The 18428-nt window shown below is 43.6% G+C and overlaps 1 pseudogene across 1 annotated transcript; it reads left to right on the top strand.

Annotated features, from left to right (window-relative positions):
• The first annotated feature begins 183 nt into the window (after window positions 1-183).
• On the top strand, window positions 184-16813 carry LOC106608672 (cGMP-dependent protein kinase 2-like; annotated as a pseudogene). The gene is made up of 18 exons (XR_014379080.1): window positions 184-742; window positions 2270-2436; window positions 2517-2630; window positions 3039-3144; window positions 4313-4376; window positions 4467-4544; window positions 4737-4831; window positions 5213-5281; window positions 5458-5563; window positions 5820-5930; window positions 6062-6198; window positions 10311-10400; window positions 10867-11008; window positions 12200-12363; window positions 12751-12873; window positions 14881-14943; window positions 15730-15796; window positions 15919-16813. The product of XR_014379080.1 is annotated as a cGMP-dependent protein kinase 2-like (transcript).
• The last annotated feature ends 1615 nt before the right edge of the window (window positions 16814-18428 follow it).

Here is an 18428-nt window from a genome sequence, read left to right as displayed (position 1 = left end):
GGTAAATTAGTCTAGCTAGCTATCTAAACTTGTAGTAATCATGGCCAAATACCGACCAGACACGCAGAGCACGTCCCCAGGTGCCCTGATCTCCAGCGGGCCGCCATTGATTTTGTTAGCTACCAAATCTCGATAAGAGCCCCAAAAAGTAACATAAAGCATAACATTCTTCTCAAGGAGAAAGGAGACTTTTCACCAGACGGAGACCTATCAGTGACAAGACGAGGGTGACCAAGAGCTTTCCTATGGTGGCCAGCCAACAGCTGGCCATGGGCAACGGTTCAATCAAAGCCCCACTGCCAGAGGACAGATGCCTGGCCTCCAGCCTCAAGGTGGAGCCTCAGGGCAGCCCAGTGTGGGACACGGAGCCCCTGAGGCTCAGGATAGCCCACCTAGAAGAGCAGCTGGCCCAGAGGGACCAGGAATTTAAGGCCCAGGAGCTGCAGCTGCAAAGCCTGCAGAGAGAGCTGGAGGCTAAAGTCTCCCATATAGAAAAGCTCCAGGATGCCATCGGCTACAACAGCCTGAGCCGCTCCGCTCCGGCTCCCAATTACCACAGCCACCGCATGCTCAGTGTCATCAACCAGGGTCCCACCCGCTTCCACAGGGTGGCCGTGGAGGTCCACTGCAGGCTCAAGGCCAAGGAGGGCGTGTCGGCCGAGCCCACCTCAGGGCACTTCTGCGGGGGTTTCAGAGCCCAACATGTGTCCATAGAGAGGGCCCGTGTCCGCAAGGACTCCAGGTGAGTGTCAGACATCAACAGTACCACAGAATGTTGTTGAGGATATCGGAAGGGATAATAACTCTAGAAACATTTCCATGTAGTGCTGGACATCCCAGACTGATTGTCCTCCATTGTACTTGTTCCTATTGTCTCATTCTCCCACATTTAATTACATTCTAACCTATTTCCCAATAGGCTAGAAGCAATCAGCTGGGTCTGTGATGATAAAGCCTGCCTTTAATCCTTATTTGTTCTCACTGAATGCCGGTGTCTGGTATAGGCTACATGCAAATTAAAAAAGAACTATGCCGGGATTCAATTTGATCTCAAATCAAATCAAATCACGTTTTAATTGTCACACGCGCCGAATACAACAGGTGTAGACTTTACCGTGAAACGCTTACTTACAAGCCCTTAACCAACAACGCAGTTCAAGAAAATATTTCCTAAATAAACTAAAGTAAAAAATAAAATAACAATAACGAGGCTATATACAGGGGGTACCGGTACCGAGTCAATGTGCGGGGGTACAGGTTAGTCGAGGTAATTTGTACATGTAGGTATGGGTATCTTGCTTTGGGCCGCAATGCACGTTTTAAAGTCAGATGTTCCCGTGTTCACGGAGACCACGTTCACAGGAAGAAGAGCATATGTCGGTTTAATTGTAAATGACCTTTAAAACGGCGCATTGTCCAAATCTGTGTTCTGATTGATTCTCGGCCCAAGTGTTCTCAGGAAAACTGTCTGACTCTCTTGAAAGAACAACAGCTCTGGCCAAGCCTTTGTAGTGTCTGCCACTCCAAGGAGATTCGAAGGCCTGTATTAGCATTGGGGATAATTGGAAGGCACACGGGGAAACAAAGGCGTTGAGCATCAATATGCAATATGTATGGACTGGATAATTATGGCTTCAATTATGCAGACCTCGGTTGCCTGCCTCATACTCTCCTGCTTTAGTTCATTCACCAGGTCGATTTTAGGTTAATGGACGGGCCCTCGGCTGTCTGATGTGATAACATAGGCCTTGTAGTTAAGAGCGATACAGGGCGAAACTGACAGCACTAACGGTACTACATCAACAGTTTGTCTTTCATGTGGCCGGTTTAGAGACTAGTGACAACATAGTGCTTTGTCCATCTGTGAAAGAATGAATGCTGTAGTATAAATACAGTAGTAACGCCGTCGTTGAAGCGTTTACTCATGGTGGTGCAGACTCAACCACCAGTTAGCAGCCCCTACTGTATGTAGGGCTTAGTGGGCTGTTTAAGGGGAAATAATTTGACTTTTGGTGTGCTATCCTAATACTTTACTGCAATACATTGAATCCCTTTGTTCAGAAATGTTATCCAGAGGCAATAAAACCACATTATTCAAAATAATCTGCCCATTTCTGCTCCAAGTACCAATTTACTTGACTTGCTGTCAAAGCTGATATTTGAATTCCAACTAAAACGCTGGATGAAGATTGATATGGAGGTGAAACAAGCCTTTGACCTCTAAAAGTAGAGTGTCTTTGCCTCTTATCTGTGCTCCTCCTGCTCCTAGCACCAAGAAGCTAATCAATGACGCTATCATGAACAATGACTTCCTGAAGAAGCTGGATCCGCAGCACCTGAGGGAGATGGTGGACTGCATGTATGAGAGGATCTACACTGATGGCCAATTGGTCATCCAGGAGGGAGAATCAGGGAACTACCTCTATGTGCTGGCAGGTCATATCGACTTTATTATCTTCTTACACAGTATATCTTTGGCTGTTTGTCTATACTCAGGCTAGGTTTTGTCCCTTCAGATGGCCTGCTAAAGGTCACGCAGAATGGCAAATTGCTTGGAGAGATGAGTCCCAGGACTGCCTTTGGAGAGTTGGCTATATTGTACAACTGTAAGAGAACTGCTACAGTGAAAGGTGAGTTTAACTAGTAGTCTCTAGAATGAGAAGATTTCCCCTTTGAGATACAGTACTTTTCCACACACATCGTAAACGAAGTGTTCATACTCAAGTGCAACAAACCCTACGCATGTGACATACATGATTACCAACATATGACAGAGCAGCATGGCGGCACACGATTTTATGAGATGTCACTAAGGGACTATTAAATCGCCATTAGAATGTGCAAGACCATATTTCACACAGGTGCTTTCTCTAATCTTGCATGGAATAGTACTGTAGGAACCACACACCTTTTTCACATATTGAAAGTATGTTCACGCAATGTTTGGCCAACTCATATAACGTTCTAGGAATACCTGGCCCTGTGAATGTCTGATGTTGTGTGGTGTATTGATTGGACTTGTGATTTCCAATGGCCAGCTGTATCCCAGGCTCATATCTGGGCTCTGGATCGTCAGACCTTCCAGAGTATTATGATGAAGTCTACACAGGCCACACAAGAAGAGTACTTCAGCTTCCTACGCAGGTACATCTAGAGGCTTGGTCCTCAACCCTGAAGCAGGCGTTGATGTCTAAGGGCATGAAAGTTTGAGATGCGAACGCATATACAGTACACTGACGAAGCCAAACATTAGGAACACCTAATGTTTGGCAAATAGAAATCCAGTATGGATGGTGTTACTGTAAGAGATCGATGGGTTGAATGGAGCTGAAGGTTGGGAATAATAACAGCTAATAACAACAAGATAACTAATGTAAAACATACTGTACAGTGTCCGTAAAACGTGTATAGGTTCAGAACTTTTGTGAAATAAATGGGAGAGGTTGAGGTTAGAGGAAGGACAGGAGAAAAAACAAACAAAATATAACTATTATAAAATAGACTGTTCCCGTAAAATGTATATAGTATGTATAAGTTGGAAGTAGAAGCCTAAGCGTTGTTGTTCATTAGTTTGCTCCAATTAGCAGAGAAGTGGTAGGGTTAAAACGTAATAAAGGAAAATATATTTAAAAAAAGATGTGTATATATATATATATGTATATGTATGTATTTATGTGTGTTTGTATGTATGTGTATGTATGTATATGTATATAAATAAATGCAAAAAAATATATGGGGGATTGGAAGGGATGCAGACAATTACATTGATGGAAGCTACAATTTATCTGCAATATTAAAAAACAATTGAAATAAAAATGTAACATTAGGAACACCTTCCTTATATTGTGTTGCAATATATGGAATGGCATCAAACCATGTGTTTGATTCCGTTCCAACATTCCGCTCCAGCCATTACCACGAGCCCGTCCTCCCCAATTAACGTGCCAGCAGCCTCCTGTGCTACTACCATACCCCGTTCAAAGACACTTAAATATTTTGTCTTGCCCATTCACTCTCTGAATGTCACACACACAATCCATGTCTCAATTGTCTGAAGGCTTAAACATCCTTCTTTACGCTGCCTCCCCTCCTTCATCTACACTGATTGAAGTGGATTTATCAAGTGACATCAATAAGGTGGGCTTTCACCTGGTCAGTCTATGTCATGGAAAGAGCAGGTGTTCTTAATGTTTTATATACTCAGTGTCTACTGTTAAGTTAGGTTATCTTTGAAGTAGTTGGCAATATGTTGCATTGCTAAATCCACATTTTTTTCCCCCAATAACTATCTCTGTTTCCTTATCTTTTACAGTGTATCTCTGCTGAGAGACCTGCCAGAAGAGAAGCTTTCTAAAATCGTTGACTGTCTGGAAATTGTGAGCCTTTTACTTTGTTTCTAATCAGACTTTTTTTTTATAACAGGTGATTTGGGAAGATTTGTTGATTATTTTGTCTCATGCCTATAGGACTATTTTGATAAAGGAGAGTATATCATTCGGGAGGGCGAAGAAGGGAACACTTTCTTCATTATAGCTAAAGGAGAGGTAAGACACGATTGACACATGGTTCATATTTGTAGCTGAAAAGAGTCACTTTCGTATCTGGCATTACAGAGAAGTTAAAGTGCTTTATCCGGCCTTGATAGATCACGCAATCTTGATTGCAGAAAACGTAGTCTGCCATTTTGGATTGAGGGCAAAAGAGATCGCCCTTAACATGCTGTGGTTTCTGGCCAGGTGTGTGTCACCCAGACCACAGATGGATGTACTGAGCCGCGGGAGATAAAGACACTGGGTGTAGGCGACTACTTTGGAGAAAAAGCCCTCATAAGGTAAGAGCTGTTACTGATCGCTTTGACCGACTCAAAATGTTAAATGGGCAAAAGCACTCTGGCCTGGTTTGTCTTGCACCAAGGCAAGTTTCAAACACACTTGTAACACAACGTCGGTTCCCTCGTTCTCCCATGTTAATATGCGTTTGTCCACTTTCTATCAATTGTCATTGCTAGCCCCCTGACTGACAATCCACACATTTTACCAATGCGGTTTCAATCAAATCCTTTCACAATATTGTAGAGTAGTGGGCCTTGGAATGTCTGTCTGTCTGACAAAGATATGCATTATAAGGCGGCTATTGCATGATTCTATAGTGAATTTCCATTGGATTCAACTGTGTGTAGCTCTGCTGAATAAGACTGTCTGTTTCTTTCCAGTGAGGATGTGCGTTCAGCAAACATCATCTCTACTGAGAATGACACACAGTGCTTGGTGGTGGACAGAGAGTGAGTGTGCGTGCGCGCGCGCACGCACGCACGCACACACACACACACACACACACACACACACACACACACACACACACACACACACACACACACACACACACACACACACACACACACCACACACACACACAATGAAAGGAAACACCAGTCATGTGTTTATGCCACCTCTCCAGCAACTTCAACCAGATGGTGGGCACTTATGAGGAACTGCAGGCGTACCTGAAGAAATATGTCGAAGAGCTCTCCCGATGTGACGAGAGGAGAAATGCACTGTAAGTAGTTCCACAAAATTACTGTTTCCACATAATTCAAATAACAAATGGTAGTTACATTGACAAATACCCAACCACCCCAGACATTTTAGGGCCCCACTGTGGGCAGAAACAGAGATTTAGGAGTTGAACCCAAATGGTTCCCCCTTCCTCCCTCCCTCCTTCCTCCCTCCTTCCTCCCTCCCTCCTTCCTTCCTCCCTCCCTCCTTCCCTCTTTCCACAGGCCCCATTCCCCCGTTATCGACTCGTCCCCAGAGGCCCAGGAAGTGCATCGGCTCAGGGAGAGGATTGCCGTCCTCCCCACCCATGACCCCTTCCAGGACCTGGAGGTCATAGCCACACTGGGCATGGGTGGGTTCGGCCGAGTAGAGCTGGTGAGTGGCCTGACGTCTGGGTCACACCACACCATAAAGCAACGGCAAAAACAACAGCAGAGGGCATAGGCCTACAGTTGCTATAAAAACGATGTAACATCCTGTCAATAAGAGTTATGTTTATATTGCAGGTGAAACTGAGAGATGAAGACACTACATTTGCTCTGAAGTGTATTAAAAAGAAGCACATTTTGGACACGAGACAACAGGAGCACATCTACTCTGAGAGGAACATCCTTCAGCTGACCAAGTCACACTTCATAGTCAGGTCTGCGTCACATGCTCACGATGCTCTCCGGTTGTCCTCACACAACACTTCCTATTGCAGAGTCCCCAAAGCAGTGTAAACATCCAGAGCCTTTTATTCAGGCTTTTGTTCAAGCTTTGACAACTGCAATGTTTTCTTAGAGTACTTCACATGATACATGTTTATATCAGTGTAAAGGAGTTCCAATATGAATGGAACATGACTGCTATCACCTGGACCATATGACAATCAGGTTCAATCTAAAGAGCACGGCCCACTACTCTGTCACTGTAAGGTCTACTACACCTGTTGTACTCGGCACACGTGACAAATAAACTTTGATTTGAAGAGGGAGACGAGACATATTGATGTTTGCAAGGCCTCCCATGTGGAAAATCATATACAGTGGGGTCTGAAATTATTGACACCATTGATAAAGATTAGCAATAATGACTGTATAAAATAAATAATTAAAATACTTAGCTATATTGTATGCTCAAATGCTAACTTCCCCTGTTATTGGTAATGGTGAGAGGTTAGCATGTCTTGGGGGTATGATATAAAATGCTAACTTCCCCTGTTATTGGTAATGGTGAGAGGTTAGCATGTCTTGGGGGTATGATATAAAATGCTAACTTCCCCTGTTATTGGTAATGGTGAGAGGTTAGCATGTCTTGGGGGTATGAAATGTTGAGCATACGATATAGCTCAGTATTTAAATGATTTATTTCATATAGTCATCTTTTATCAAGAGTGTCAATTTCAGGCCCCACTGTAGATTTTGTACTCTATTTCCAATCATCATTTGCATTTTTAGGATCCTGTATTGTTTCATAAAAACAATGTATGGTTATACAACATCATACAATCGCAGTAGGTTCATTTATGCAAAGTGGGGCCTCGTGTATCCGCTGAATGCATAAACAAACAGTTAAGTGAAGGACAAATTCATTGTTCAGATCTATGAAACAGAGAAGAGAGTGTTTGTATTTACAATGGAAATTAATACAGCATGTATTGTATGCATCTAGTCAATGAGTAACGCATGTTTTTAGTGGTTTCAAACAAAAGTCAAACTTGAAATATAAATGAGGCAAATGCTGCCTAGACCAGTCTTACTTTCACTTACTTTTGATGGGTTTTAAAATTCATGAAACAAATATTGTAATCTAGTATAACTAGGTTTCCATCCAATTGGCGACAGATTTTCATGCCAATATTCTAAAATCTGCATAAAACAATATGCGCATTTTCACACCAGAGATGTGTTTCCATCAAACGGACTTATTGCAGATATAAGGCTGTGCTTGATGACATAGTGCGCGTAAAAATAACTTTTGCGATATAGTTCCAATGTACCGAATAAAAAGTTCAATGGGTTTCAATTGCATTTGTTAACTCGACTGATCGTTTGTCACAAAAACCGTTACGTAATATTGCAAATGTGCCCACTCTGGTCTTGGCACGTGCACTATAGCCAACAGCTCACAGATACAGTGTGGGTAGGGCTAACTATACATGATGAGATTATTATGGATAAGATCGAGAATTTTTATTTGTCAAATGGCAGCCAAACATTGATCATCATGTCTCCAGAATAAGACCTTCAAAATGTATTGGAAAGGAGCATCAAGCTCACTTTCACCACCCTGTGAAGTTCACATTAATGGATTTAATCTGTAGCCTAATAAACTGCATGCTTTCACGAGTAGTAGTGGGAGGACCACACAACATACAGTACCAGTCAAAAGTTTGGACACACCTACTCATTCAAGAGTTTTTCTTTATTTTTACTATTTTCTTCATTGTAGAATAATAGTGAAGACATCAAAACTATGAAATAACACATATGGATCATGTAGTAACCAAAAAAGTGTTAAACAAATGTTTTATATTTGAGATTCTTCAAAGTAGCCACCCTTTGCCTTTGACAGCTTTGCACACTCTTGGGATTCTCTCAACCAGCTTCATGAGGAATACTTTTCCAACGGTCTTGAAGGAGTTCCCACATATGCAGAGCCCTTGTTGGCTGCTTTTCCTTGACTCTGCGGTCTAATTCATCCCAAACCATCTCAATTGGGTTGAGGTCATGTGATTGTGGAGGCCCGGTCATCTGATGTAGCACTCAAATAGCCCTTACACAGCCTGGAGGTGTGTTTTGGGTCATTGTCCTGTTGAAAAACAAATGATAGTCCCACTAAGCGCAAACTAGATGGGATGGCATATCGCTGCAGAATGCTGTGGTAGCCATGCTGGTTAAGTGTGCCTTGAATTCTAAATCAATCACAAAGTGTGTCACCAGCAAAGCACCATCACACCTACTCCTCCATACTTCACGGTGGGAACCACACATGAGGAGATCATCCGTTCACCTACTCTGTGTCTCGCAAAGACCAACAATCTCAAATTTTGACTCATCAGATCAAAGGACAGATTTCCACAGGTCTAATGTCCATTGCTCGTTTTTCTTGGCCCAAGCAAGTCTCTTCTTATTATTGGTGTCCTTTAGTAGTGGTTTCTTTGCAGCAATTTGACCATAAAGGCCTGATTCACGCAGTCTCCACTGAACAGTTGGTGTTGAGATGTGTCTGTGAATTGAACTTTGTGAAGCATTTATTTGGGCTGCAATCTGAGGTGCAGTTAACTCTAATGAACTTATCCTCTGCAGCGGAGGTAACTCTGGGTCTTCCTTTCATGTGGCGGTCCTCATAAGAGCCAGTTTCATCATAGCGCTTGATGGTTTTTGCGACTGCACTTGAAGAAACTTTCAAAGTTCTGGAAATGTTCCGCATTGACTGACCTTCATGTCTTAAAGTAATGATGGACTGTCATTTCTCTTTGCTTATTTGAGCTGTTCTTGCCATAATATGGACTTGGTATTTTACCAAATAGGTCTATCTTCTGTATACCACCCCCTAACACCACAACTGATTGGCTCAAATGCATTAAAAAGGAAAGAAATTCCACAAATTAACTTCTAACAAGGTACACCTGTTAATTGAAATGCATTCCAGGTGATTACCTCATGAAGCTGGTTGAGAGAATGCAAAGAGTGTGTAAAGCTGTCATCAAGGCAAAGGGTGGCTACTTTGAAGAATCTGTTTAACACTTTTTTGGTTACTACATGATTCTGTGTGTTATTTCATAGTTTTGATGTCTTCACTATAGTAAAACAATAGTAAAAATAAAGAAAAACCCTTGAATTAGTAGGTGTGCCCAAACGTTTGACTGGTACTGTATCGTCGCTTGACTCCAAATTTACTTCGATATGATGGTTACTATATTTCCATATAAAGGCGTTTCTACCGCCATTTTACTGACCATAAAGTTCCCTCCATGTCGAACAACAAATTGTCTGTCAGCATTTATAAAATCCCCTGTTTCCATCAGCTCAGTCATGACTTTTTTCATACATCAGGTAATTAATCCGCATGAAATGGATGGAAACCTGGCTAGTTTCAGACAAAGGGATTTTTATTATTTCCCAAGTGATTTGGTTCCATTGCCATGACTCCCATGACTTGAGAGTGAAAGGTCTCATTTAACTGAATATCCTATAAGACAAGTCAGCCCTCAGATTGACACGGGAAAAGGGACTGTGGAAGTGAAGGGTGTTGACCATGAAACAAGAAGTGGTTCATGAGAGGAAAGCTAGAATTTTTTCTCTTAAGAGTGAGAGGCCCCTCTCCACGTGTTCTATGGTCCAGTAGGAGTTGCTAAGGAGTCCCTTTGGAGAATGTCGTTGTCCTTGGTCTCACCGCTGAGTGTAGACTGAGGTTTGATTTATCCGCCCTGTGACATTCAAGGACAAAAAGGTCTGGGCAAACACTGATTCCAGCTGCCACTCAAAGAGGAAAGTTCAGTTTGAATGCCATATCCATCTTCACACATCTCTCTCTTTTTCAAAATGCTCCTTTCTCTCACTCTGCTTTCCTAGTAACTGTTCTTTGGGGCTCAATTGACAAGCAGATCCAAGGCAAACAAAAAGAAGCTTAACACCTGAAAGTACCTCATCCAAAGAACTATACTGCGAAGCAGAAGATCCCTGTCAAGCAGTCATGTCTTTAAGAACTCCAGAACAGTAACATTGTTCAGATGGTCCTAAGCCCTCTAAATGTCACTTTGTGTTCCAGGTTGTTTCGGACATTCCGAGATGACAAGTATGTGTACTTGCTACTGGAAGTCTGCCTGGGTGGTGAGCTGTGGAGTGTACTACGGGACATGTGAGTGTAGGTTGTCTTACATCTGCTAAAACACCTCAAAAGCCTGGAATCAATAGAGCTCGCCAGCTTGTAGTCCTAACAGCGAAACATTTTAGAATTTACCTCTAGTTCGTACAGCAATTCCAGGCAAAATGAATGGGGAAAGAAGCCTTTATGGGCGTGGTGTTTTTTTAAATGACATAAATGCCTCAAAATTCATAAAAAGTTATGTTAGCTGATTAAGATGATCTCATAGAACAAAATGTTTAAGATGTCTTAAGCCTGTGTTTACCACAGACTTTATTTTCAACGTTTATTCCAAAACCCTACAAAAACATTCATTTTCCCATAGGCTTTGTCCAATGAACCATAGTGGAGTTTGTGCCCAAAAAAAGATGCCATTACTTTTGATTGGCATTATAAGAGCGATAGTAATCAGTACAAAATCCTAGTATGTGTCTTAATGTTGGCCTTGACTGTGAAACAGGAGTTTCTTTGAGGAGCAGACAGCCCGCTTCTGCATTGCCTGTGTCCTGGAAGCCTTTGACTACCTCCATGCCAGAGGAATCATCTACAGAGACCTGAAACCTGAGAACCTACTACTGGATGCAGAAGGCTATGTCAAAATGGTAATAGACCTTAATTTGATCATTTTCAGTTGTTTGTATATAGTCATACACTACATGACCAAAAGTATGTGGACACCTGCTCGTCGAACATCTCATTCCAAAATCAAGGACATTAATATCGAGTTGGTCCCCCTTTGCTGCTATAACAGCCTCCACTCTTCTGGGAAGGCTTTCCACTAGATGTTGGAACATTGCTGCTGGGACTTGCTTCCATTCAGCCACAAGAGGTTTAGTGAGGTCAGGCACTGATGTTGGGCGATTAGGACTGGCTCGCAGTCGCTGTTCCAATTCATCCCAAAAGTGTTTGACAGGGTTGAGTTCAGGGTTCTGTGCAGCCTAGTCAAGTTCTTCCACACCGATCTCAATAAACCATTTCTGTATGGACCTTGCTTAGTGCACGGGGGCATTGTCATGCTGAAACAGGAAAGGGCCTTCCCCAAACTGTTGCCACAAAGTTGGAAGCACAGAATCCTCTACAATATCATTGTACTATATGCGCAAGATTTCCCTTCCCTGGAACTAAGGGGACCTAGCCATAGACCATTATTCCTCCTCCACCAAACTTTACAGTTGGCACCATTCATTCGGGCAGGTAGCGTACTCCTGGCATCCGCCAGACCCAAATTCATCCATCGGACTGCCAGTTGGTGAAGCATGATTCATTACTCCAGAGAAGGCGTTTCCACTGCTCCAGAGTCCAATGGTGGCGAGCTTTACACCACTCCAACCGACACTTGGCATTGTGAATGGTGGTCTTAGGCTTGTGTGCGGCTGCTCGGCCATGGAAAGCTTCCGATGAACAGTTCTTGTGTTGACGTTGCTTCCAGAGGCAGTTTGGAACTATGTAGTGATTGTTGCAACTGAGGACAGATGATTTTTGCTCGCTACACGCTTCAGCACTCTGCTGTCCCATTTTGTGAGCTTGTGTGGCCTACCACTTCACGGCTGAGCCGTTGTTGCTCCTAGATGTTTCCACTTCACAATAAGAGCACTTACAGTTGACCGGGAAAGCTCTAGCAGGGCAGAAATTTGACGGACTGACTTTTTGGAAAGGTGGCATCCTATGATGGTGCCAAATTGAAAGTCTGTGAGCTTTTCAGAAAGGTCATTCTAGCCTTCTATAGCCAAAACCACTAGGGGTGTCCACGTTTGAAGGGGTGTCCATGTTACAGTATCTGTCTATTTCCTCAGGCTGACTTTGGTTTTGCTAAGAGGATTGGCCTGGGGAAGAAGACATGGACATTCTGTGGGACCCCAGAGTATGTGGCCCCGGAGGTCATCATGAACAAGGGCCATGACTTTGGAGCTGACTGCTGGTCTCTAGGGATCCTCATCTTTGAGCTGCTGACTGGCAGGTGAGTCAGTAGGACAGTATGACATGTGGTCTGCCTTTGACAATAACAGTGCCCCAAAAGGGTGGAGTGTTGTGGACATTGAGTATGTGCTTGAATCTTGAATAAGGCTCTTCTGGCACTTCACTCTGAGAGGAACCATTAGACGTTAGGCCACATTCCACAACCACAGTAACATATTTGACACTAGGATGTTGAGTGTATGAGGGTCTATCAGCCCACTTGAGATAGCTTGTTGGTCTGCATAAGACAATACAGTGTGTGTAAGTGTCCCAAGCATATCCACGATACCATTTAGCTAGAGCCTGTCATGTTCATCATGAGCAAGATCCCTCAAGATCCCCTATTTGTTTTCTACCCGTATTCTACCCTCCAACCCAACTCTTCCAGCCCACCATTTTCTGGAAGTGACCCTATAAAGATCTACACCATGGTCCTCCATGGGATTGAAAAGGTTGACTTCCCCAAGAGGATCAGCAAGCGCCCTGACGACCTCATCAGGAGACTCTGCAAGTATGCGGCTGTGGCATCACTAACTGCTAATGTTGTAATCCCATTAAGCGACAAATAAGAGGCTGTAGTTTAATTAAATGAACAGTGTGTCTGTCTGTCTACTTTGTTTGAGGTAAAGCCAACACAAGTAATGGAACTATAGTGCCCCATAGGGCGGCACACAATTGGCCCAGCGTCGTCCGGGTTTGGCCGGGGTAGGCCGTCATTGTAAATAAGAATTTGTTCTGAACTGACTTGCCTAGTTAAATAAAGGTTAAATAAAATGTAAAAAAAATAATAATAATAATTGTGGTCATACGCACATCCTTAAAAACGTAGGTGCTGGGCTAATAAAGTATAACCTACATGAAAAGAACAGAAAGGGCTACTGAAAGAGTTAACACAGGAACTTTATTTAAACACACATATGGGGATGCACATGGGAATGAAAAGTAGGAAAGTTGGTAGAAAGTAGTGCAGTGGTACTGGAACACAAGAGATTGGTGGCACCTTAATTGGGGAGGACAGGCTTGTGGTAATGGCTGGACCGGAATTGGTTTCTATATCTTTGAAGCCTTTATTTTAAGCCGTCCTCCCCACTGTGAATGGTATTGGTTCTGAAACAGCATAAACAGAGGTAATGAATCCACTGTACACAATACTATAACTGATAGCACAAGTAGAGCAACAAGGTTATTAACAAGGGAAGGACTATATGAAGGTCTGTATGAAAATGTATATGCTACCTACACATATGACAATACAGCTATACACAAAGGCAGCATACAGCCATAGTAACAACCAACTATTAAGTTCAGAGATATGAGTGAGTCCTGTTGTTGATGGGCAGAGACGTTGCCCTCTGCCACTGCTTGAGAGACACTGTGTGACCTGTATATTTAAGAGGATGGACAGATGTCCGTCCCCCTAGTAACATCCCTAGCAACCTATCAGGGCACAAGTCACACAGGTCAGAGAGCGTTTGAGAGGCAGGTTTATGGTACCCCCTAGACTCTCAGGCTCCAGTCATGGGGGAAGGGGAGTGTGCAGCTCAGGGTTGTGAGGTGCTAATAACAGTCACCGGCAGGGAATTTGTAATCCCTACTGACTGTATTCTCCCAATTAGCACCTCAACACCAGTAAACCTGGCGAAGATCCTCTGGATCTAAACGTTGCCGTGGTGGTAATTGGCAGCATATAAAGGATGTGTTTGTCAATTCAATCTGGCAGTCTGCTCCGATAGCAGAGCTGTATTGAGGGTGCCAGAGAGAATAATTAAGGACTTTACCAACGCCCTTCACTTGTGGATATGACAGGTGACAGTAAATGTCTGCTAAAATATTTTATGAAATTGTTGCCATTAGCATAGTTACATTCAGTAATCCTCAGAATGATATCAAAACAGTCCAACTGGGCCTGCTAGGGCAGCAGAGTGTGTTCACTCATTTGTGTCTGGAAGTAGCTAGTATGTTCGCCAACTTTAGCCAGTTAGCTTGTGTGCTTGACTGCCGTTGTGAGTTCAGAACACTCAGATAAACCCTGCTGTACTCTTCGGCCAGAGCGTCCAGTGTGCGCTCTGAACGCTCAGAGAGTGAAATGCTCTGAATTTATGCACTGGACAATCTGACAAAGCTCTGAATGTAATAACGACCCAGAGCGCACTTTGACACACTTTCAGCTGGCATAACAATATGTTGATATTCGATTGGCCATAAATAGGCTACTAGATAAGGCTAGTGAGCACCATGTTTCAAATCCTTTGGCCAGCTCAGTGAGTCACATAGCAATTGGGCTTTTAGTAATTGACCAGACAAAAACAATTGAATGTAATTGGTCCATGAGGGACCTGCATTGATAATAATCACATATCAAACCAGACCAGGTTGGAATCAAATAGACTGTGTCATATCTACTGTATCAACCTGTTTTCGTGTGTATAGGGTATTAGCTGTAATCATGTTGTCAGCATTCTGTTTGTCCAGATGGTTGTCAACAATGACAGGTACATATATATTGTCCTACCTTTAGGCTCAACCCTGTGGATAGGCTTGGCAATAAGAAGAACGGAATCATCGACATTAAGAAACACAAGTAGGTCCACTTCTTTTTAATAAAGCATCATCAACACCAACTACACACCTAGATAGATCCTAGCCACTAATCAGCTACTGTTCTTTAACGGATGGATGATGGATTTCTGATCAAATGTCAAATCCAGCTCAGTTTGAACAACTTGCTCAGTGGTGCCTTCATAACCAGTAGGCTATGGATCATTCTCTCTCCATTCAGTCACCCAGAGACATTAGGATAATTATTTCAGAACCCATTGGTGTCATACCTCTCTGCACTGTGCAGACAAATGTGTGTTGAGCACCCCCCCTTCTCTTCAGTATCATGTTACAATAGGCAGTATTGCATAGACCATAGGACTGGCAGAGCTGGCTTCCTCTCAACAGTCATCCACTAATGCTCGAAGCTGGAGGAAGCAAATCATAAAATCGTGATAGCCATTTTGACATATGTTTGGTCTTTAGAGAGATGTTCCTGTTCTGTGTAGGCGTGTGATGTTTGGTAGAAATGGTATGTAAACATTAGTGGCCCTATTAGCAGTTCAATATGACCTAAATCATTCTGTTTTTAGTGTTACTGAGATTGCATACTCCTGTGTGTGTGTGTCTTCCTGCAGAATAAAACATTTTGTTCACTCCTATAGGCTGGGATCTGTCTTTGTGGGGTGATGTGTGTGCATGTATGCAATATTTATACCAACTGTTCTGTATTGTATTGGGTCTGGTGGAGTGTGTGGGCACTGGGGGATGATGGGATCTGTAGTTCTGACAGAAAATGAATAGCTGAACTTTTTGTTACGTCTTGCAGGTGGTTCCAGGGCTTCAACGGGGAGGGGCTGAGATGCCAGAAGCTCATATCCCCACTGAAGAGAGAGGTGAAGTGTTCGGATGCGTAGTACTCTATTCACAAAATTATTTAGTACAGGTATATGACCGTCAAAGGAGTTCTTGGATGTAACTGTATCTGACTGGTGTTCTTTGATGTTTCTCTCCCCAGCTGAAGGGGCCGATGGACCACAGCCACTTTGACATCTTTCCCCCAGAGCTGGAGGAGCCTCCAGATGAGCTGTCAGGCTGGGACAAGGACTTCTGAGGTGCCATTTTGAGCCTCTACTCCGCACAGCCATGTCTCCAGACAGTTGGTGTCACTCTACTACCTGACGCTGGTGTTCCACTACTGCAGTGAGCTGTGCTATCTGACCTAAAACAATAGACACCACAGAAGCAGCCTTGACTGAATACTGTAATCCCATTTCTTCCCTGCGGTTGCCATACTTGCCATATATTTGACATCATGAGTGCCTGGCGGTTGCTGCCTTGCAGACGGAGAAGATCGCCTTTTTTTTGGCTCTTGGCCGGAGGAACAGTGTTTGAAGTGTCACTTGAAACTCTTATGAGACAGCAAGGACTTTCATCAAGCGATTGATTAACTTTGAGTGCCAAAAACCCTAATCTAAGTCAAATTCTTTCCCTCAGACAGAAACTATTGGGACAATGGAAGTAAATAAAAAAGCTTCTTGATTGTTACAATTAAAAACCACTGCATTTCGGCTTTTGGAATTCTTCAGGGTTTTTACAAAAGCAAAGAAATAATGAGGGTTTTATACAGTACATTTCAAAATGGCCTACTATGGACACTATAAGAAAACATACTGTAACAAAATATGTGATTAGTAAAAAATCTGACCAATTGTCCTTGACACATTACACACAATACATACACTGCTCAAAAAATAAAGGGAACACTTAAACAACACAATGTAACTCCAAGTCAATCACACTTCTGTGAAATCAAACTGTCCACTTAGGAAGCAACACTGATTGACAATACATTTCACATGCTGTTGTGCAAATGGAATAGACAACAGGTGGAAATTAGAGGCAATAAGCAAGACACCCCCAATAAAGGAGTGGTTCTGCAGGTGGTGACCACAGACCACTTCTCAGTTCCTATGCTTCCTGGCTGATGTGTTGGTCACTTTTGAATGCTGGCGGTGCTTTCACTCTAGTGGTAGCATGAGACGGAGTCTACAACCCACACAAGTGGCTCAGGTAGTGCAGCTCATCCAGGATGGCACATCAATGCGAGCTGTGGCAAGAAGGTTTGCTGTGTCTGTCAGCGTAGTGTCCAGAGCATGGAGGCGCTACCAGGAGACAGGCCAGTACATCAGGAGACGTGGAGGAGGCCGTAGGAGGGCAACAACCCAGCAGCAGGACCGCTACCTCCACCTTTGTGCAAGGAGGAGCAGGAGGAGCACTGCCAGAGCCCTGCAAAATAACCTCCAGCAGGCCACAAATGTGCATGTGTCTGCTCAAATGGTCAGAAACAGACTCCATGAGGGTGGTATGAGGGCCCGACGTCCACAGGTGGGGGTTGTGCTTACAGCTCAACACCGTGCAGGACGTTTGGCATTTGCCAGAGAACACCAAGATTGGCAAATTCGCCACTGGCGCCCTGTGCTCTTCACAGATGAAAGCAGGTTCACACTGAGCACATGACAGACGTGACAGAGTCTGGAGACACCGTGGAGAATGTTCTGCTGCCTGCAACATCCTCCAGCATGACCGGTTTGGCGGTGGGTCAGTCATGGTGTGGGGTGGCATTTCTTTGGGGGGCCGCACAGCCCTCCATGTGCTCGCCAGAGGTAGCCTGACTGCCATTAGGTACCGAGATGAGATCCTCAGACCCCTTGTGAGACCATATGCTGGTGCGGTTGGCCCTGGGTTCTTCCTAATGCAAGACAATGCTAGACCTCATGTGGCTGGAGTGTGTCAGCAGTTCCTGCAAGAGGAAGGCATTGATGCTATGGACTGGCCCGCCCGTTCCCCAGACCTGAATCCAATTGAGCACATCTGGGACATCATGTCTCGCTCCATCCACCAACGCCACGTTGCACCACAGACTGTCCAGGAGTTGGCGGATGCTTTAGTCCAGGTCTGGGAGGAGATCCCTCAGGAGACCATCCGCCACCTCATCAGGAGCATGCCCAGGCGTTGTAGGGAGGTCATACAGGCACGTGGAGGCCACACACACTACTGAGCCTCATTTTGACTTGTTTTAAGGACATTACATCAAAGTTGGATCAGCCTGTAGTGTGGTTTTCCACTTTCATTTTGAGTGTGACTCCAAATCCAGACCTCCATGGGTTGATAAATTGTATTTCCATTGATTATTTTTGTGTGATTTTATTGTCAGCACATTCAGCTATGTAAAGAAAAAAGTATTTAATAAGATTATTTCTTTCATTCAGATCTAGGATGTGTTATTTTAGTGTTCCCTTTATTTTTTTGAGCAGTGTATTACAGTCACACATTATTTAGATAGTCCGGATCCGGATAGTCATATTATCAACAAACTATATGTTGATAAGCAACTGCTTGCTAAGGTTAGGGTAAGGGTTAAGTTTAGGGTTAGGGCTAGGGTTAGTAGACTTCTTCAGGATCGGTGGATCCCCTGCGGGACAGTTGAGCTAACGTAGGCTAATGCAATTAACATGAGATTGTAAG

This window comes from Salmo salar, chromosome 01 (assembly GCF_965601325.2).
Source record: "Salmo salar chromosome 01, fSalSal1, whole genome shotgun sequence".
NCBI lineage: Eukaryota > Metazoa > Chordata > Actinopteri > Salmoniformes > Salmonidae > Salmo > Salmo salar.
Note: the sequence above shows the minus strand (reverse complement) of the source record. Positions and strands in the feature narration are given on the sequence as shown.